We start from the raw sequence: 23368 nt of genomic DNA, 5'->3' as shown, positions 1-23368 counted from the left end.
TGGTGTCCATGCCCTCCCCAGCCATAGCTGATAGGCCAAGGACAGACATCTGGCCCTAGGTGTACTGTGGGCTTTCTCCCAGACATTTGACATTGGCTTACAGGAACTATCAAGCATTGTAGTAGTGGTTCTTGAACAAGGACTACATAAAACCAGGGCTGACCCACAGACAGGTTGACCCAGGAAAGCTGGTTGTGACAGCGAGAAGACTAAAGCAATTGGACATTCACTTCCTGGTCGAGTGAATCCAGTCCCTTTTGAGGCCAGCTTTAATTCCTGGCTGGGAAATACTTGGTTTTCATCCAGTAAATTCCCTTTTTTGCTTAAATACCTTGAGTGGATTTCAATACCTACAGTCAAATAAACCCCAAAGCCCAATCAAATGCTTTATTTAGGAAAAGGAAATCATCTTAAAAGGTTGGTTCTGGGGCTTTAACTTTCTTTCTAAGTAGAGACCACATTTGTGTCAGGGTTTCTGCCTTTCCCGTGGTACTGATGGAGTGTTTGCGGATTTCCTGTGGGAAAGCACGGAGAGGAACTTTCATTGTTTAAAACTTTCCCAGCATTGGGAAGTTTTTCTTCTGTTTCTCCAGTTGATTTCAGATTTGTAGGAATTGGAGGGTTACATCCTGGGATTTCTGTTGGGCATTTCAGAGGCCCTGCCAGCGCCTTGCCTACTCCTACTGCCTGCCATCTGGGCTTATTAGGATCCTAGAAAGCTCAGAATTCAACATTTCTTCATGGGTACTTTATTTCCTTAAAAACAAAACACTTTGGAATACACTGTCAACCACTGAGCATTTATTGTGTTACTGTAGTCTACATTCTGGTTGTCTTTGTGGCATTCATTTCACCTTTCCCCGTTGTGTTAACACCTCTCTACTCAACCTCCTCAGTCCTACACACCAGGGCATGGCACTGACCTGGTCACAGGGCTAGTTCAAGGGTCTCCAAAGCTGAGGACTGTTGTTCATTGTAAGAAGTCACGTTCTCTCTTCCCTGGATGTGAAGGAGGAAGCGTGTTGCCCTGGTAGCTGTTGGCAGGCATCTTGCAACAGTGGGGGAAGCCAGCCCGTGGGAGAGGCTGAGCTGGACCTTACATGAACAATGCCTGTTGCTGACATTTCCTATAGACCTTCCAGTTACAGGTGCCAGTAAATCCCCATAATTCATTTACTTCTTTCAAATTTTGGATTTCTGATTTCAGATTCAAATATTAGCTCCTTCAATGTGCTGACATAACACTAGGTACTTCCCACATTAACATTTGCACTCACAACAACCTTATGAGACAGGTACTGCTGTTATGGAATTTCCACTTTTCAGGTGAAGATAGGTTCTGGGAGAACCTGTGATCTCTCTAAAGATACAAAGCCTATAAGCAGCAGTAGAGTCTGAATTGGAGCCTATTGCAAATACCATATTTCATCTATTTCTTACAGAAAAGAAATTAGAGCTCAAAAAATTCAGCTTTGTAGGCAGCTGGCAATAATCACCCATATTTGTGAAATACTTTTTATTTTTCTAAAGCACATTTGAACCGATGCTACCACCACGTTGAGAAGTATCTACAGTAGGTTCTGAATGAGGTAGAGGCCAGACACAAATACTACCCGGGAAATGAGTCAAGGTGTTTTTATCTAAAGGATACTGATGGAAGAAAGTGCTATCAGGATACACAGTAGAGATGTCAACAATGTTCTCCAATGACAGACACAATGTATAAGCCTCTGGGTCTCCCAAAGAGGGCTTCAACATCATTGTATATGATTAACTCTGAGTGAGGATTACACTGGGAAGTGTAATCTGAGCAATGGACAGACCCATCCTCCCCCGCCCAAGCCTAGCTGGATCTTTATGATCAGATCATCCACCTTGGTGTTATACAATATGCCATAGAGACTGGTATAATATAGTATACACAAGCATCAACACACACTCTTTTTTCCCCTAGTTTTAAAAATACAAAATGCTTCACAAATTTGTGGGTCATCCTTGCCCAGGGACCAAGAATGACACACAAGGATGTGTGTGTGTGTGTGCATGACATTTAAATGAGGGTTTAATATTCTTAACTACCAAAAGTAGATTACAATGCATGATGATCACATAAAATGAGCTTCACTTCTTAGCATCACAAATATTTGTAATACAGAATGTCCAGGGATGGATATTATAAGTAAGAAAGGTACAAAAGAAGTTTGCTTAAGAAATTCAAAGTTTAAAAATTGATTTTTCCCCCAAATCCAAATAATTGTGGTCTAGGTAACCATCAGGGTAAAGGCTTCATATGCTCATTCCTTTGATAAGAATCTTCTAATCTTCTCTGTATATTTCCTTTTTTAAAAAAAAATTTATTTGTTGGCTGCATTGGGTCTTCATTGCTGTGCACAGGCTTTCTCTAGTTACAGCGAGCAGGGGCTACTCTTTGTTGCGGTGTGTGGGCTTCTCATTGTGGTGGCTTCTCTTGTTGTGGAGTACGGGCTCTAGGCGTGCAGGCTTCAGTAATCGTGGCATGTGGGCTCAGTAGTTGTGGCTTGCGGGCTCTAGAGCACAGGCTCAGTAGTTGTGGTGCACGGGCTTAGTTGCTCCATGGCATGTGGGATCTTCCTGGACCAGGGATCGAACCCGTGTCCCCTGCATTGGCAGGCAGATTCTCAACCACTGTGCTACCCGGGAAGTCCCCTGTATATTTCCAATTTTAGTATTATATATGTGCTGCTGGAGTGAGCACCACACCCTCTGTTGACATATTCATTCTCCCCAGGCTAGCACAGTCTGGTCTAGGATCTTTTCTGATCTTAGAGGAGCTTCAGAATTAGAGCAAAGGTCAGTCACCCAGATGTCTCTGATAATCTTACAAGTACTCAGACTAGCTATAGGTCTGTCAGAGTGATGATTATAATTTTACAGATAGGAAAATTAAGATAATTAAATTACAGGGGTTAAAACTATTTGACCTCCAAGTGTACATAGTTAGGTAGTAACAGAACTGAATGAAAACTGAAGTATTTTGCTTTGCTGTTCAGTCTTTGCTTAACTAGAATGCATTAGCTTTTCAATCACAGGAAGTTACCTAAGCAAATTTTGTTGTAACTGAAGCCTAGAACAAAAATCAGGAACATCATTGGAAGACCAGACTTGTGCCTTTAAGTATAAAACATGAAAGGCGTAAGTGTGGATTAGTTTTCAGTAATTAATGTTGAAGAGTTGGCAATGAGACTAGGCACATGGTTTAATCAGACTGTCTTTTGGGAACCCAGATCAGCCACGCTATGATGACTGTGTTACTAATGAGGAAAACATGGCCTCTTGGTCAAGGAAGTGACCATCAATCCCCAGGACAATGCTGATTTCCCAGCATGGTGAGGGCTGCAGGGCCAGGAGGTGTTTTCCATGGCTTTCTCATGTGTATTTTGATCAGTGAGCTTTTGATAGTGTCTTTTCTCATTGCTAATATCCCATTGTGGCACACCAGTAATGGCCTGAGAAGTCCTCTATCACCATAAATTCTAAATGCTCTTGGCTAACTTAACCTTATTAGATAGACTAGAATTAGGGGCATTTTAGATAATGGCCAACTTTAGAAAAATCCTGTATCTCACGTTCTCATTCATTCAAAAATATTTGTTATATACATTGTGTGTGTTGGGCACTGGATAGAGAGTAAAGAGCAAACAGATAGGATCTCTGCACTGCTGACGCTCGTACTTTAGTGGGGAAAGAGGAAACACAATTAAATGTGTAATTACAAATCATGACGGATGAAATGGAAAAGACTTGGGTGCTCTGAAGACATATATTGGGGGATCATATTTTGGGTTAGGACACCACTTTCTGAGGAGGTAATAAATGAGAACTGAAAGATGAGAAAGAGCCAGCTAGGTAGAGTGGGAATAAGTTTTCTAAGCAAAAGAACAGGCAGGTTAGTTGTCATGATGAAGGGAAGAACTTGTCCAGCTGGAGTAACTGAGGCTGGAGTACGTGAGCAGGAGGGAAGGGGATTAGCTGGGAGAGGTAGGTAGGCACAAGCTCATGTGCTCTGGTCATTTGAGCTCTGGAATCTTGAGATATCTGCATTCAAATCTTGGCTTCTACTCTTTTTTTTTTTTTTTTTGCAGTATGCGGGCCTCTCACTGTTGTGGCCTCTCCCGTTGCAGAGCACAGGCTCCGGACGCGCAGGCTCAGCGGCCATGGCTCATGGGCCCAGCCGCTCCGCGGCATGTGGGATCTTCCCGGACCGGGGCACGAACCCGTGTCCCCTGCATCGGCAGGCAGACTTTCAACCACTGCGCCACCAGGGAAGCCCTTGGCTTCTACTCTTATTTATGATTTTGGATATGTCACTTCATTTCGTTGTGAATCCATTTCCATTGCACTAAAGTAAGGGTAAAATTATCTATCGTGTAAACTAAAGCAGATTAAGCGAATCTGCCTGGCCCACAGCAGTGTCTGTTCCTTTCTCTCCACTATCTGCTTTCTATTCTCTTCTGGCATTTTTATTCAGAGCTATCGATACTGTCTACCTGAATGGGTATTATTTTAAATATATTTATTTAGTTATTATTTATTTTGGCTGCACTGGGTCTTAGTTGTAGCACACAGGATTTTTAGTTGTGACATGCAGACTTAGTTGTGGCATGTGAACTCAGCTGCGGCATGCATGTGGGATCTAGTTCCCTGACCAGGGATCGAACCTGGACCCCCTGCATTGGGAGCACGGATCTTACCCACTGGACCACCAGGGAAGTACCCTGAACGGGTATTTAACATTGGTTTTCTTTGTCCTCTCCCATTATCTTAGGTGGAAGTTTCTTACAACCTGGATAATCAAAAGCTGAATAATCTAGCGTTAACTCTTATGTAAGGAATTTCAGTTGCCTCGTTGACATTACCTTTATTGATGATAACAGACGAATTTAGAGTCAGTCGTCAAAACTTGTTCTTAAGTTGGCCCTGCAGAGATACAGGTTCATGTTTGCTTAATGTTTTATTACAAAATATCTGTAATTATTTTTAAACTCAGGAAAGACTATCTGTTTTGATGCATAATATGAAAGCTGACTGTGACTTAACAAACCAAAAATATTTATTCAAAAAATATTTCAGTTATCTGTCATGGTGAAAAGGCAGCTTTTTGTTTCAGTGTAAATCAATACAACACAGTATGCCTTAGTTTATCAGCACTGTTGGTTGAGAGTAGTTATATGAAAACACTTGGGCAAACTGTTCCCAAAGATAACAGATGCCCCAGATTTGCAAACGTTAGGAAGATGTCACAGGATATACTTGTTCTTCTGAGTAAACGAACTAGATTAAAGAGTTCTTCTGTTTCTTCCCTTCCCCACCCTGGTTGTAACAAAGCATATTGTGAGTGAATTTTCTGAAGTGGGAACCAGCACTAATATCTTTTGAAAATGCTGTTACAGGCAGTTTATTCTTCACACCATCTTAGTGGTTACCTCTGTGACCTAGAACTACATCCCTGGCTTTCACGGGCCTTAGGGTAAAATAGAACACCGTTGTGTCTCCTACTAACCTCACAGGAGTATTGTGAGGGTTAAACTAGATGCCATTTATAATATAGGTGAGAGTGGGCAATAGTCATTCAACAAGACTGACTGAATGGAAAGAACCGGAGAGCTCTTTCCCAGTCTGGTCCAACTGTTACTATCTTATTTGGTACCTGTAACAGTCCTACAAAGTAGTCAGGACAGATAACCATAAAGTTATGGTTAGACAAGTAGTAGGTGCTATATGATAAAGATTTTTAAAATTCACTTTTTATACTTCTCTAAGTAATTAAAATCCACAACTGCTCAATAACTCATTTTGACATTTATCAACCTGTACTGTCAGAAGCTTCTTTTTCCTGTATAACCCTCGAAGACTTTCATTCTTTACCCTATGCCTTCTTACTTTCTTTTTTTTTTTTTTTTGCCTTCTTACTTTCTTGAGTGAATTGTAAAAGAGTTTTCAAAGACTTAAACACAGTCATTCATTTTTTTTTAGCCTTCTCTTTTTAGTCATACTTACACCTTGCATACAGTTTTCTATTCTTTTGAAGTTCTAAGTTTTATAGTTTCCTTCCAAGCCTCCTGAACTTTTCCTCCTAGGTCTGTTTTCTTTCTTACTGTCTTTGTAGCTTCTTCTCTTTTCTCTATAAAGGAATCTTTCCTTCCCAGAAAGTTGTGCTGATTTCCTTTTATACCAAGGAATTGTAATCTGTTACTTTTCTGGCATAACGGGCTAAAACTGCTAGGTCGCTTTGGGAAGCGCCTCATGTTATCTGATGGAAAACTACCAGTTACTTAAAATGCTGGAGGCTGGCACTTCCCCCTGCCTACCCGGCCTACCCCCTCTCTAGGCTAGGGTACCTCACTGCTGAGAGGCCTTCCCCTTATTAGGTCTTAGTGGAAAAACTTCTACCCAAGGGGCTTTACTCCTTCCCTCTTAACGTCATCTGAGGGTATAATTTGGAGAGACAGGAGAGAGCTAAGGCGGGCTGGGTTGCTGTCTGCCTTTCCTGGCAGGACTGTGAGGCCATGCTGTTCCTGCCTGTTCTCAGGAGCTGATCATTTTCCTCCTGGGGCAGCCCAGAAGTTGCCACACAGCACTGTGACCACCACCAGCAAAATGATAAAGAGGAGAGCACCAAGGGGACTTCCACACCTGGCAAGGGAGAAAACAAAATTAGTGAAAGTCCCAAGTCTCACACTTTTCTTCTTTAAGTACGAGTCCCAGATGGAGATTCTTTGAATCACACCCTGTAAACATTTTCACCCTTAGGTTATTTTCCTTAGACCTTTTATTGTCAGGGAGAAACAGAAGGAGAAAAAAGAGAAAAGATGTAGGGAGAGGAATGTTCAAAGAAAACTTGGGAACTTGACTCCTAGAAGTAGATGATTCAAAGATATATATTTAAACAGTGTTGAGAATGACTTTACTGAAGGCAGCATGTTTAACCAACTGTTAAATGACTGGTATTTGAAGGTAAAAGACATATAAATTGGTGTATTCACACATGACAAAAGAATGCAGGTTTTTATGGGGCCAAAAATTAATTGCTATTTAATTTCAAGAGTAAGCAGAATAGAGTCTAAATACTAAAATTCTTTAAAAATAGAAACTGTCTTAATTATTGACAAATACAAAATTCAAATGATTCATAATAGTAAAATACTAGTCCTGGTTTTAAAAATGAAGCACCATTTATTAAAATTTAGTTTTTGAGAAACAGTACAAAATATAAAACTTATCTCTAAAAATAAAGCACTCTAACCTATAATTTGAGACCTACCCAATTTTAATATGAGTTCCTTTGACAAGCTCTGTTTCCCTTGTGACAGAATGTCTCTCTTCAGCGTGAGTCATCATTGCACGTTTATGAAATCTGACAATGCTGTTTTTACACAGCCTTAGACATTTGGGTCAAGGTGATGGGTGAGACATTGCAAAGGTAGTTATTTGACTGACTGAATGTGGGTGGCAAAGAAGGTTTACGTGGAGGTGGAAGAGGGTTATGGAAAGAAGTGGTGAATTTCACTGCCTTTTCGATATTTCCCCGTCAGTTGCCCGAAGCTGTAGAATCCAATTCTTCATGACTCTTTGGAATTAGCCTAGAAGGGGACTTTTCTTGTAGCTAAGCCTAAGGGTTCTGAAATGGGGGCCTCAGGTGTGTTTGACTGTAAGTTCTGTATTTCTCTGCCGTGTGCATCACCCATTCTCTTTTGATTAGTAATGACGATTATCTTGGAGGATGTAATTTCTTGATTTTTGTCTGTAGTTTTCTGTTTCCTATTTTTATTGACAAAATTCCAAGGGAACAGATTTCCTGTGCTGCTGGAGTCTTAGAACTTGTGGAAGTCACTACATAAAGAGGGACGAAAGGAGGCTTTCCCCCTTGGCTCTCACAGAGAATGCATTACTGGCAGCTTAATATGTTCTATCAGGGGGAAGGCCACAGCCGTGAATGCAGTTCATGGCCGTGCATTTACAAAATACACAGATCCATAAACTTCAATGACATCTTTTTAAATGTGTACCTTATTTGGGGAGCAAAAAAAAAATCTTACAGGCAGGATAAGAATGTGCTTAAAGCAGACGGATATGTTTTCAATGTGCCACGGTATGGGGTGGAGCATGAGATTGGCCAGTTCTACCATAAAATATTAAAATCTGATGCCGTTCTGGAACTTTTTTTGGTGGTCGCTTCTCTGACCTTCTTAATACCCCTGTCTTCTGTCCAGATCTGGACCCAGATTCTGGCCAGCTACTTAGACCAGAGAACTAAGTGGTTCCGTGTGTTCCTGGCGCCCAATTCTTAGAAAACAAAGAAGGATCTAATGATTACTTTTTCCATCAGTATGCCACATTCTTGGAATTTTTAGATGTGCGGTCTATCAGGTTGTTTACTACTATGCTCCTTCTTCATAAAAGACAATGTCTTTTTAGGATGTCTTTGGATCAGTGGTTCTTAAACCTTATTGTGCATCTGAATTACCTGGAAGTCTTGTTAAATACAGATTTTGGGGCCTCACCCCTGTAATTTCTGATTCATTGTGTGGAGGGCAGGACCCTGTAATTTGCATTTCTAACAAGTTCTCAGATGATGCTGATGCCACTGGGGATCACATTTTGAGAAACACTGCTTTAGATGTAAGTTTCATAGATATCAGTCCCAGTCTTCTAATTGGATTTCTTAATTGGTCCCTGAGATTAGCCCCTAGTCTTTACAATACTGAAACTTACAGGAACTCTTATCAGTTCTTAAGCTACCAGAACCTAGGAACGTTCCAATGGAAGAATTTTAGGAGCCTATGTTGACCATATGATATCTACTATACCTTGGAATTTGTCAGTATCCCAGAAAGACCTGGAGTTGCCAGGGTCTGAGATGTTAGACTTGAATATATCATCACACTTATACAACTTTTGACTAATCCTACAGACTGGATCCCCAAATCTCAACCACTGTTAAAACTGGTGAGGTGAGACCTCATACAGGCATAGCCAGAGATATTGCTTGTTCAGTTCCACACCCCTCAAGTAAAGTGAATATCACAATAAAGCAAGTCACGCCAATTTTTTGGTTTCCTAGTGCATATAAAAGTTATGTTTATACTGTAGTCCATTAAGTATGCAATAGAATTATATCTAAAAAGACAATATATACCGTTAAATATTTTTAAACTTTATTGAAATATAGTTGATTTACAATGTTGTGTTAATTTCTGCTATACAGCAAAGTGATTCAGTTATACATATATATATATTCTTTTTCACATTCTTTCCCATTATGGTTTATCACAGGATATTGAATATAGTTGTAACAATAACAATTTACTTAGTTTATAAGTGGAAGTTTGTGCCATTTGAGCCCCTTCACCCATTTTCTCTACCCCCAAACCCCCACCTCTGTATCTATGACTTTGGTTTTTTGATTTTTTTGTTTTTTAGGTTCCACATACAAGTGAGATCAAATGATATTTTTCTCTGCCTTACTGCACTTAGCATAATGCCCTCAAGGTCCATCCATGTTGCTGCAAATGGCAAGATTTCAATTTTTATGGCTGAATAATATTTGAGACCGTATTTTATTTATTTATTTAAAATTTTTATTTATTTATTTAACATCTTTATTGGAGTATAATTGCTTTACAATGGTGTGTTAGTTTCTGCTTTTTAACAAAGTGAGACAGTCATACATATACATATGTTCCCATATCTCTTCCCTCTTGCACCTCCCTCCCTTCCATCGTCCCTATCCCACCCCTCTAGGTGGTCACAAAGCACCGCGTTGATCTCCCTGTGCTGTGCGGCTGCTTCCCACTAGCTATCTGTTTTACATTTGGTAGTGTATATATGTCCATGCCACTCTCTCACTTCGTCAGGGCTTACCCTTCCCCCGCCCCATATCCTCAAGTCCATTCTGTAGTAGGTCTGTGTCTTTATTGCCGTCTTGCCCCTAGTTTCTTCATGACCTTTGTTTTTTTTTCTTAGATTCCATTTATATGTGTTAGCATACGGTATTTGTTTTTCTCTTTCTGACTCACTTCACTCTGTATGACAGACTCTAGGTCCATCCACCTCACTACAAATAACTCAATTTCATTTCGTCTTATGGCTGAGTAATATTCCATTGTATATATGTGCCACACCTTCTTTATCCATTCATCCGATGATGGACACTTAGGTTGCTTCCATGTCCTGGCTATTGTAAAGAGAGCTGCAATGAACATTGTGGTACATGACTCTTTTTGAATTATGGTTTTCTCAGGGTATATGCCCAGTAGTGGGATTGCTGGGTCATATGGTAGTTCTATTTTTAGTTTTTTAAGGAACCTCCATACTGTTCTCCATAGTGGCTGTATCAATTTACATTCCCAGCAACAGTGCAGGAGGGTTCCCTTTTCTCCACACCCTCTCCAGCATTTATAGTTTGTAGATTTTTTGATGATGGCCATTCTTACTGGTGTGAGATGATATCTCATTGTAGTTTTGATTTGCATTTCTCTAATGATTAATGATGTTGAGCATTCTTTCATGTATTTGTTGGCAATCTGTATATGTTCTTTGGATAAATGCCTATTTAGATCTTCTGCCCATTTTTGCATTGGGGTTTTTTTTTTTTGGTATTGAGCTGCATGAGCTGCTTGTAAATTTTGGAGATTAATCCTTTGTCAGTTGTTTCATTTGCAAATATTTTGTCCCATTCTGAAGGTTGTCTTTTTATCTTGTTTATGGTTTCCTTTGCTGTGCAAAAGGTTTTAAGTTTCATTAAGTCCCATTTGTTTATTTCTGTTTTTATTTCCATTTCTCTAGGAGGTGGGTCAGAAAGGATCTTGCTGTGATTTATGTCATAGAGTGTTCTGCCTATGTTTTCCTCTAAGAGTTTGAAGTGTTTGGCCTTACATTTAGGTCTTTAATCCATTTTGAGTTTATTTTTATGTATGATGTTAGGGAGTGTTCTAATTTCATACTTTTACCTGTACCTGTCCTGTTTTCCCAGCACCACTTATTTAAGAGGCTGTCTTTTCTCCACTGTATATTCTTGCTTCCTTTATCAAAGATAGGGTGACCATATGTGCATGGGTTTATCTCTGTGCTTTCTATACTGTTCCATTGATCTATATTTCTGTTTTTGTGCCAGTACCATACTGTCTTGATTACTGTAGCTTTGTAGTATAGTCTGAAGTCAGGGAGCCTGATTCCTCCAGCTCCATTTTTCTTTCCCAAGATTGCTTTGGCTATTTGGCGTCTTTTGTTTTTCCATAAAAATTGTGAAATTTTTGTTCTAGTTCTGTGAAAAATGCCAGTGGTAGTTTGATAGGGATTGCATTGAATCTGTAGATTGCTTTGGGGAGAGAGTCATATTCACAATGTTGATTCTTCCAATCCAAGAACATGGTATATCTCTCCATCTATTTGTATAATCTTTAATTTCTTTCAATAGTATCTTATAGTTTCTGCATACAGGTCTTTTGTTTCCTTAGGTAGGTTTATTCCTAGATATTTTATTCTTTTGTTGCAATGGTAAATGGAAGTGTTTTCTTAATTTCACTTTCAGATATTTTATCATTAGTGTATAGGAATGCTAGAGATTTCTGTCCATTAATTTTGTATCCTGCTACTTTACCAAATTCATTGATTAGCTCTAGTAGTTTTCTGGTAGCATGTTTAGGATTCTCTATGTATAGTATCATGTCATCTGCAAGCAGTGACAGCTTTCTTTCTCCTTTTCCGAATTGGATTCCTTTTATTTCTTTTTCTTCTCTGATTGCTGTGGCTAAAACTTCCAAACCTTGTTGAATAATACTGGTGAGAGTGGACAACCTTGTCTTGTTCCTGATCTTAGTGAAATGGTTTCAGTTTTTCACCATTGAGGATGATGTTGGCTGTGGGATTGTCATATATGGCCTTTATTATGTTGAGGAAAGTTCCCTCTATGCCTACCTTCTGCAGGGTTTTTATCACAAATGGGTGTTGAATTTTGCCGAAAGCTTTTTCTGCATCGACTGAGATGATCATATGATTTTTCTCCTTCAGTTTGTTAATATGGTGTACCACATTGATTGATTTGCGTATATTGAAGAATCCTTGCATTCCTGGGATAAACCCCACTTGATCATGGTGTTTGATCCTTTTAATGTGCTGATGGATTCTGTTTGCTAGTATTTTGTTGCGGATTTTTGCATTTATGTTCATCAGTGATATTGGCCTGTAGTTTTCTTTCTTTGTGACATCTTTGGTTTTGGTATCAGGGTGATGGTGGCCTTATAGAATGAGTTTGGGAGTGTTCCTCCCTCTGCTATATTTTGGAAGAGTTTGAGAAGGATAGGTGTTAGCTCGTCTCTAAATGTTTGATAGAATTCGCCTGTGAATCCATCTGGTCCTGGGCTTTTGTTTGTTAGAAGATTTTTAATCACAGTTTCAATCTCAATGCTTGTGATTGGTCTGTTCATATTTTCTATTTCTTCCTGATTCAGTCTTGGCAGGTTGTGCATTTCTAAGAATTTGTCCATTTCTTCCAGGTTGTCCATTTTATTGGCATAGAGTTGCTTGTAGTAATCTCTCATGATCCTTTGTATTTCTACCCTGTCAGTTGTTACTTCTCCTTTTTCATTTCTAATTGTATTTATTTGAGTCTTCTCCCTTTTTTGCTTGATGCATCTGGCTAATGGTTTATCAATTTTGTTTATCTTCTCAAAGAACCAGCTTTTAGTTTTATTGATCTTTGCTATCGTTTCCTTCATTTCTTTTTTATTTATTTCTGATCTGATCTTTATGGTTTCTTTTCTTCTGCTAACTTTGGGGTGTTTTTGTTCTTCTTTCTCTAATTGCTTTAAGTGTAAGGTTAGGTTGTTTATTTGAGATGTTTCTTGTTTCTTAAGACAGGATTGTATTGCTATAAACTTCCCTCTTAGAACTGCTTTTGCTGCATCCCATAGGTTTTAGGTCGTCGTGTTTTCATTGTCATTTGTTTCTAAGTATTGTTTGATTTCTTCAGTGAGCTCTTGGTTATTAAGTAGTGTATTCTTTACCCTCCATGTGTTTGTGTTTTTACAGTTTTTTTCCGGTAATTGATATCTAGTCTCATAGCATTGTGGTTGGAAACGATACTTGATACAATTTCAATTTTCTTATATTTACCAAGGCTTGATTTGTGACCCAAGATATGATCGATCCTGGAGAATGTTCCATGTGCACTTGAGAAGAAAGTGTATTCTGTTGTTTTTGGATTGAATGTCCTATAAATATCAATTAAGTCCATCTTGTTTAATGTGTCATTTAAAGCTTGTGTTTCCTTATTTATTTTCATTTTGGATCATCTGTCCATTGGTGAAAGTGGGGTGTTAAATTCCCCTACTGTGATTGTGTTACTGTCTATTTCCCCTTTTATGGCTGTTAGCATTTGCCCTATGTATTGAAGTGCTTCTATGTTGGGTGCATAAATATTTACAATTGTTATATCTTCTTCTTGGATTGATCCCTTGATCATTATGTAGTGTCCTTCTTTGTCTCTTTTAATAGTCTTTATTTTAAAGTCTATTTTTTCTGATATGAGAATTGCTACTCCAGCTTTCTTTTGATTTCCATTTGCATGGAATATCTTTTTCCATCCCCTCACTTTCAGTCTGTTTGTGTCCCTAGGTTTGAAGTGGGTCTGTTGTAGACAGTGTATATACGGGTCTTGTTTTTGTATCCATTCAGCCAGTCTATGTCTTTTGGTTGGAGCATTTAATCCATTTACATTTAAGGTAATTATGGATATGCATGTTCCTATTACCATTTTCTTAATTGTTTTGGGTTTGTTATTGTAGGTCTTTTCCTTCTCTTGTGTTTCCTTCCTGGAGCAGTTCCTTTAGCATTTGTTGTAAAGCTGGTTTCATGGTGCTGAAGTCTCTCAGCTTTTGCTTGTCTGTAAAGGTTTTAATTTCTCCATCAAATCTGAATGAGATCCTTGCTGGGTAGAGTAATCTTGGTTGTAGGTTTTTCTCCTTCATCACTTTAAATATGTCCTGCCACTCCCTTCTGGCTTGCAGAATTTCTTCTGAAAGATCGGCTGTTAAGCTTATGGGGATTCCCTTGTGTGTTATTTGTTGTTTTTCCCTTGCTGCTTTTAATATGTTTTCTTTGTATTTAATTTTTGATAGTTTGATTAATATGTGTCTTGGCGTGTTTCTCCATGGATTTACCCTGTGTGGGACTCTCTGTGCTTCCTGGACTTGATTAACTGTTTCCTTTCCCGTATTAGGGAAGTTTTCAACTATAATCTCTTCAAATATTTTCTCAGTCCCTTTCTTTTTCTCTTCTTCTTCTTGGACCCCTATAATTTGAATGTTGGTGAGTTTAATGTTTTCCCAGGGGTGAGACCGTATTTTATTTGCTCGGCATAACAGGCCTGATATAGTGGGATGCTTTTCAGTAATGAATAGAAGAAAAGTGTCCTTGAGTTTCCTTCTGTTTAAATAACAGGTGGTTGGATGATGAGAAAGAGCCAGCCAGGTAGAGTGGGTATAACAGTTTTCTAAGCAAAAGAAAAAGCAGGTTAGTTGTCATGATGAAGGGAAGAACTTGTCCAGCTCTAGTACATGAGTGAGGAGGGAGGGGGATTAGATGGGAGAGGTAGGTAGGAACAAGCTCATGTGCTCTGGTCATTTGAAGAGAGTAGGAAAAAGTAGAACATTTGAATGCTTTGTCTGAGTTATTGGAACCCCTTGTAATTATTGTCAAGACTCTGTAAAATTGATGCAACATCTCACCCGGTTTAAATAATTATTTTTTACCCTATACAGTTTCTTGAGTTATTTCTCTTATTTTGGGGTTAAATCATGTCTAATAATTGCCTTAGTAGGCACTATTATTGGCTATCAAAACTTTTAAACTTTTAACTGAGGATCCCTTATTCATGGGTATAGCCTGAGTTGAGAGGCACTGTGCCATGTATTACATGGGCCTTACTTAACAGGGCAGAGGGTATTGTTCATGAGTTATCTGTGAGAATTTAAAAGGTTTTTGTTTTTTATTTTGATGATAATTTTTTAAAATGTTATATAAATGTATTCTAGGTCATCAGGCTGATCACCTTATAATTAAGTTCTGCTGTCATATTTCAGTGCTCACATATGCATCTGTACTTATGATGGTTGTGTTGGAGTCATGCATTTATGATAAACTGTCATACATATATGAGAAAAAACAGTGGCAGGTTGATATATAATGAAACACTTGTACCAAGTGAAGATCAGAACACAGTGCAGCGACCCCATGTGAAGGAGCTTGCATCTGATGCTGTAGATCTTGTGATGCTAAGCCACTGCAGGGACTCAGAAAATGTAGAGGTAATAAAGATGGAGAGGGGAAGAAGAAAGGTTCATGATGTTAAATCATCATGACTTGGTGACTGTTTGTCTCTTGGGGGAGGAGGGTTAGGATGGTGAAGGGGAGGAAGTACTTAAGGATGATTCCTCATGTTTCTTAAGCCTGAGCAACATAGAGATTTCTCCTAAAGAAAATAAAATTCTTACAGCATCTAGTGCTGACTTGAATTAATTATATGATTATGTTACTTAAATAAGTATATACATAAATTAGGTATAAATTTCTTTCATTAGTCTTATAAAACCAAAACATATTTACAAATTGAATATGAAGATCTATAAAACCAGTTAGTTTAAAATTAACTACTTTAGGGCTTCCCTGGTGGCGCAGTGGTTGAGAGTCCGCCTGCTGATGCAGGGGACATGGGTTCGTGCCCTGGTCTGGGAAGATCCCACATGCCGCGGAGCGGCTGGGTCCGTGAGCCATGGCCTCTGAGCCTGCGCGTCCGGAGCCTGTGCTCCGCAATGGGAGAGGCCACAGCAGTGAGAGGCCCGCATACCGCAAAAAAAAAAAAAAAAAAAAAAAATTAACTACTTTAATTTTATATGACAAATGATATTGTTTTGAAAAAACTAAATCACTAACTAAATATAGCACAGACTGCTGCTGCCCAGGATATTTCGAGTTAGGATAGGGAAAAGTGGTGAAGAATTGTCAATACACAGCTCACAAACAGACCAAACACTCTTAAAGAAGAGGCCTTATATTTCTCAAGCTTGAGGAACTTATTTCAAGACTCCATTCAAGGGTTACTTCATTTGAAAGTCTTCTCTGACAAACCCAGCTGGATTGGCTGCCCCTCTTCTGAGTCTGTGCAGAGTTCTATCATTTACTTTACTTCAGAACATAGTGTTTCTTATGTATTTGTCTTTCTCTGAAAGCAAGTTTTTTTTTTTTTGGTACGCGGGCCTCTCACTGTTGTGGCCTCTGCCGTTGCGGAGCACAGGCTCTGGACGTGCAGGCTCAGCGGCCATGGCTCATGTGCCCAGCCGCTCCGCGGCATGTGGGATCTTCCCGGACCGGGGCACGAACCCGTGTCCCCTGCATCGGCAGGCAGACTCTCAACCACTGCGCCACCAGGGAAGCCCTGAAAGCAAGTTTTTAATGTCCTCAGAGACTGGGACAGTGCCTGGCATATAGCTGGGGCACAGTAAAGGTTTTTTGGTTGAATGAGAGCTTCAAATAGACATTCTGCCTTTTTTTTTTTTTTCCCCCAAATAATCGATTAAGCTAACTTTAAAAGCCATGGGGGTATATTAGGCAGCATTCAGTCTGAAGAGAAGAGACATTATGCATGCTATGGGTTAAAGGATTTTTATCAGAATTAGATCTTGCACAGTTGACAAGGGGCTGGGGAAGTGTAGGTCTGGGAGGGGAGTGATGGTTGGAGAAGGGGTCACCAGTCAGGCACCAGAGGAGCCAAGCACGTCCAGTGATTGGGTGCCTCATGGGCAGGTCTGTGGGAAGCTGTTTGATACTACTTACCTTTCTGGTCATAGGTGTGGGGCTGCTGTGAGTCAACAGGGTGAGTAATGGGAAGAAAAACTGGACATGGAACAGGGGAGAGCAAGGACAAGCTCCATCCTGCAGGGCACCTTTGTGTATTTCTGTCAGCATGTCTGACTACAACAACTTTCAGAGAGTAATGGCCATTGCTTCACTCTGCTTTGTAAATCTCATATAAATTCCTCTTGGTGAACTCAAACCCACAACCACAGAAGGAGACAATTTGGGGGGTAACAGAGTTCCAGCTTAACTGAGTTAACACCGTGTAAACCATCACGGTCAGATTTCTGCTTCTGGTAGTGTGGCTCTCAAGGACACACTCTTTGAGGCATCTCTGGTCTCATAAGAAGTAGTAGAAGTCTCCAAGGACCATCTTTCCACAAATACAGCAACCAGTAGATCAGGGGACAATGAAAGCATGAGGCAGATGTCAATAGCCACAGTGCTACCAAGATATTGGGCCTTGGCCTGGTGAGCAGGTGAGGAATTTGAGCCTGGGATTTCCAACATGAGCAACTGCAGAAGCAGAAGCAATTGTCTCTGGAGGAAATCTTCAGCAATTCAGTTTGCAGGTTAAGCAATCATTCGCAATCAAAGGTCACTCTGCACATTAGAAGGTAAGCCATTATGAATGAGAATCAGCAGAAAAAATGAACAGATTTAGACCCCTCCCCCCAAAGACTTAAGTTGTCAGAATTGTCACTTATAGAATATAGGGCAGCTGTGTTAAAAATGTTTAAAGAAATAATGTAAGCAGTTGAAAAAATAAGTAAGCAACAAAAGACTGTCAGGAATGAATATGTAGACTTGAAAATAAAAGGGAATTTCTGGAAATGGAAAATACGATTGTTTAAAACTTTAAAACTCAACAAATGGATTTAACAGCAGATTTGGTACAGCCATAATCACCACAACAGAGGGAGAAAAGGAACTGGAAAGTATGAAAATAAGTAGATGTATGAGGAAATCTAATATATATCTAATTGGAGTCCTAATTAGACTGAGAGTGGTTAGATAATATTTAAAGAGATGTAAGCTTTAAGTTTTCCAGAATTAACCTCTTCCACAGATCCTAGAAACAAACTGTTTCAAAAAGATTAGAAAGCCCAAATAGTTCTAAAACTATTTTAAAAATTCAACTAGCAGTTAGTATTTTCCCATGAAGAAAACTCCAGACCCAGATTGTTTTATAGGTGAGTTCTACCAAATTTTCAAGGAGTAAACTTGCACAACTTATTTCAGAGAATAGAAGACTTATTCTATGAGGCCCCTATTCCCTTGGTAACAAATTCAGCCAAATTTCAATATGACAGAGGAAGTTACAGGTCAATCTTACTTACTAACACATTTACAGACTGAATCCGTCAGTCAATAATGAATACACAAAGGACCCAAAGCTGAATGAAATGGCTAAAGGAAGTAAAAACAAGGAACAGAACTCACTAGCATGGAAATCAGAAAACACTGCCAGGTATATTCTGTGAGCCTCTGCTTATAAGGAGAGGGCACACTCCACCAAAAGGGGAGGGCACATAAGTAGGTACAAGTTCTTGACAATGTTCTGTATTTTTAGATTGTCAGTCATACAAGGTGACCTTTATCTTATTTTGCTTAAAGTTTACATATACATTATTTATATTCTTTTGAATATGTCAAGAATTATGTATAGATGTGTATGTATATATGTGCATATATATACTTCAATGGAAAAGTGATAGCATTAAAAATAAGCTTATAATGGAACAGATGTTCAAAAAGAAATAAAAAGAACAAAACTGAATTGGCTCTGAAACTAAGAAATAATGCTAAGCATAAACTATGCAGTTTTGGGAATTTCAGCCAGATAAAATAGAGTTTGGACCCAAGCGTTTGCAGCACATGAGCCAATACTCAACTGCCTATTTAGGAGATAAATGCAGAAAATAGGTGGAAGAAATTCTCTAAACTCTTCTAACATTCCTTGTGCAACAATTCTCAACTTTAGGTCAGGGCCCAGGGTATCAGAATCTCTTGGAGCACTTTTCCAAAATAGACAGGTATCTTCATTGGTTTTTGATATCTGCTCTTTTCTATGAGACTCACAGCCCTAGTTCACACTGGTCAAGGTTGAGCATGTGTGGTTTATGGGAGAGAGTATCATGGTGGAAGTACCTCTCCCCATTACAAACCTGAATGTGGCCTTTTTAGGCCATGAGAGTATGGCTGTAAGGGAAAGTATGCAGTACTTCCCTGCTATTTTCTACTGGCCTGACAGCTTCTTTATATTTGTTCAGGTTTACTTCAATGAGGGGGAAACAGCTAACCTGGAGTAGTGGGTAAGGAATCTAGAGCCACTGATTATTATCCATGTGACCTTGAGCAAGTCATATTTTTCTCTTAGCATCAATATCTTGACTGTAAAATGGGGGAAAATAATTCTTAGCAGAGTTTCTGTGGATTAAGTAGGAAGTATGTAAAGACCTCAATATAGAACATGGTACATAGTAAACCCTCAATAAAAAAAATTGATAGTTTATAACAACAGAAGCACAACTTTCCTAAATCATTATACATGACATGTTTATGTGTTTGTGTACATATAAATATATAAAGGAAAAATATTTTTTCAATGGACTTGGGTTGTTTGTGTGATCAGCAATTGTTAGCAGCTGTGGGAGGGAACCATTCAGATATATTACCTGAAGAATTTGTTCAAAGAACTTTTGAACTAATTTACTAGAATTCTGGTACTGCCAGCAAACTGAGAAATAGTGCTGATAAGTGATCCCTGAATTCCTGATTTGTGCTTCTGGAATGGAACCAGTGGGTTCTGTGGCTCAGATCTGACCGACTTTTAGAACTGAATCCTGCAGCCTAAGTCTTGGTTGAGTTAAATTTGCTTCCCTCATGGGTCTCCCTCTAGCAAAAGTTTTAGTTTTCATTTCACTGGGCATTCATAGGGGTGCCACTCTAATTATTGCTTTTTTTTTATATATAAACATTAAAACTTTTTTAAAATTTAATTTTATTTATTTTTTTATACAAAAGGTTATGGCTTTCTTTTTGAAGATTTTATAAGAACTGCAAAAAATTAAAGAGAGATTGTTGAGTTCAAATATCCACTGTAATTTTTTTCCAAATATATCATTTGTGGCCATGAAATTAATCAAATACAGAACCTAAAACAAACAAAACAAAAAGAAGGGCAAGCTTCACTACCCTTGTGGAAGAAAACAGATGTTCTTTGTCTCGTTTAAGAGTAATTAGACCCCAAAGTATTGAGATTCTCATTTTGTCCTTCACTTGAAGTCAGTATATCTTCTTCTGAGTTTTAGCCTCACTGATATTTAGGGTTCTTAAAATTATGTTGTAATATTGTTGAGTTGTTAATATTATTGAAGGCATTGTAACAAAGTTATAGTGCTTTAGTCCTTAGAAATTAAGCATTTTTAATTTGCCAATAAATACACTCTTACTTTTTTTATTTCAGAAAGAGTTATTACAAAGTCCTAAGATCCATAAGAAAGAAAGAGTTTCCTTTAAAGCTTTTATTAGAAAGTGTACATTAAGATCTTGCTGGTTTAGGATTAAATATAAGCAATTTTAGGATACCTCACATATTTTCTGGTCCTCAACCATCCAACCCTTTCCTTGGCATGATCAAAAAAATAATTCACTTATGTAAGAATAACAGTGGATACCTTTTGTATCCAATAATCACTGGCTTTTACTTGCTGAATTTCTACAAGCAAATTCTCTATTACTATAATATTGAAATATCTTAAAGCTGTTTTTATTGTAATATATAAAACAGATACAGAAAATTGCATGAAACAAATATATAACATAGTGAATTATTATTAGCTGAATACCCTTGTAACCATATTGAAAATATAAAAAAGTGAATAATATTAGACCGTCTCAGGGGTTGTTGGGGTAAGATAAATTGGTGTGGTAATTTTGGAGGGACGTCGGCAATTTAAAATTCACACACGTGCCTTGATCCAAGAATCTCACTTCTCAAAATTTACACTAGAGCATACACAAATACATATATACAAGGATGTTTATTGCAACATCTGTTCATTCAGCAAACACTTTATAATATGTCCATTGTGTTCCACTGTTCCAGGCGCTGGAAATACAGTGAAGAATAGACAAATAAGGTCTCATGGAGTTTACATTTTAGCAGAACAGACAATGATCAAACAAAAACATGAGACACGGGGTAGTGATAAATATCATAATAAAAATAAAATAGAGGGAAGCGATGGAAAGTGGTTGGGTTGGGGGTCAGGCACTTTATATTTGTTTAGAAAAGGACATGGGTGAACTGATGCTTGAATAAGACAAAGGAGTCAGCCTTGTGAAGATCAGGGCAAGGTGTTATAGGGAAGGAGCAGCTGCTACGAAGACCCTGAGTTGGAACTTGTGTAGGTGAAGAATAGCAGGAAGACTAGTGGAACTGAATCCCAGTGACCTGGGGGAGATGGTGGAAAATAGAGGTGGAAAATAGAGGCAGGGCAATTAGATCACAAGGATCACAAGGATCAGGGTAAAGGTTTTGCATTCACCTTAAAATGTGGTAGAAAACCATTAGAAGGGTATGAGAGGGGAGCAGGTATGATCCGATAATAATAAGCTTTTATTTTGAAATAGTTCAAAGTTTCAAGAATAGTACAGAGTATATATATATATATGTATATATATATACACATATATATATGTATATATATATATATACATATATATATATAGTACCCGAGACCTTTATCCAAATTTACCAATTTTTTACCTTTTGCCACATTTGCAGTCTCATTCTCTCAATCTCCCTCTCTCTCTCTCTCTCTCTCTCTCTCTCTCTCTCTCTCTATATATATATATATATATATATATATATATATATATATAGCAGATAAAATAAATATGTATGTCAATCTTAACATACCATTGTGTAGCTACTGTATAGCTACAGTACAGTTACCAAATTCAGGAAATTTAGCATTGATACAATATTTTTTATCAGTCTGTATCCCAATTTTATCAATTGTTCCATAGTGTCCTTTATATAGCAAATTTCCACCCCACCTCACCCCACCCCACCCCCTTATGTACAGAATCCAGTCTAGGATGACATAATGCATTTAGTTGTCATGTCTTTTTTTGTGTGTGTCATGTCTTTTTAATGTTCTTCATGGCACAGTTCCTCAGCCTTTCTTTGTCTTTCATGACATTGACAGTTTTGAAGAAAACAGGCAAGTTATTTTAACAAATGTTCTTCACTTAGGTTTGTCTGTTTTTTCTTCATGATTAGACTCAGTTTATTTATTTCCAGTTGGAATACTACATAAGTAATGCTGCATCCTCCTCATGGTATCACATTTGCCTGCCTCTAATTGGTGGTGTTAATTTTGATCACCTGGTTAGGGCATTCTGTGGTTTCTCCACTATATAGTTACTAAAGCTCTTCCTTTCTTGTTAATTTTTATTTACTATTTAATACCATTCTAAAGAAAAAATTTTAATTTAATTTTATTAGCATAAAATTTCCTGTTCATCTTTATATAGTGCAATGTCAGTTTAAAATACAAATATAAGAGCATATAACACATATGTGGAATCACCTGACATTACACAATTCGTACTTTATAGCTCATATGGATATATGTTTCATTCTTACAGAATATTTGAAACATTGCACACAATGAACACAACTATTTTTATTTTGCTTCTCAATATGCTCACATTTTACCAACACTCTTTTTTTCTTTTTTAAAAAATTTTTATTTATTTTTGGCCACGTTTGGTCTTCGTTGCTGCATGCGGGCTTTCTCTGGTTGCGGTGAGCAGGGGCTACTCTTTGTTGTGGTGTGCGGGCTTCTCATTGCGGTGGCTTCTCTTGTTGCAGAGCATGGGCTCTAGGCACGCGGGCTTCAGTAGTTGTGGTGCACGGGCTTAGTTGCTCCAAGGCATGTGGGATGGTCCTGGACCAGGGCTCGAACGGGTGTCCCCTGCATTGGCAGGCGGATTCTTAACCACTGCGCCACCAGGGAGGTCCCTACCAACACTCTTTCCTTTTGGCTTACTGATGAGTAAGAGTGAAAGCAAAAGCAAAAACATGGATTGCTCTATTTTCCCTTTCCTTCTCTGTCGCCACTTTCAGTTTAAGTGGTTGGCTAACGCAAGGAAGTAACACAAATAAAAAAGGATATGATAGATTTCCTAGGTCCTTCTTGTTTCTTTGAATGCCATTTCCTTCTTTCTGTGTTTGAAGTAAGTTCTGGTTCAAACAGAAAGCATGGCCTTTTAGGGCTATCAGTGCCCCCACTTAGCTGTGGACAAAACATGCTTACCTTGTCCTCGTTCTGAGTCTCACCAAACTCCCACACATGGAGTCCCCTGGAATTCTGTGCTCATGAGACATGGGGGATGTTAGATGTAAGTGGGGTGGTAAGGGTATTCATAACTATTATACCTCTTTGTGAACTGTGGCTTTTAG

This window comes from Phocoena sinus, chromosome 2 (genome assembly GCF_008692025.1).
Source record: "Phocoena sinus isolate mPhoSin1 chromosome 2, mPhoSin1.pri, whole genome shotgun sequence".
NCBI classification, from domain to species: Eukaryota; Metazoa; Chordata; class Mammalia; order Artiodactyla; family Phocoenidae; genus Phocoena; species Phocoena sinus.
This window is presented reverse-complemented; position numbering follows the sequence as displayed.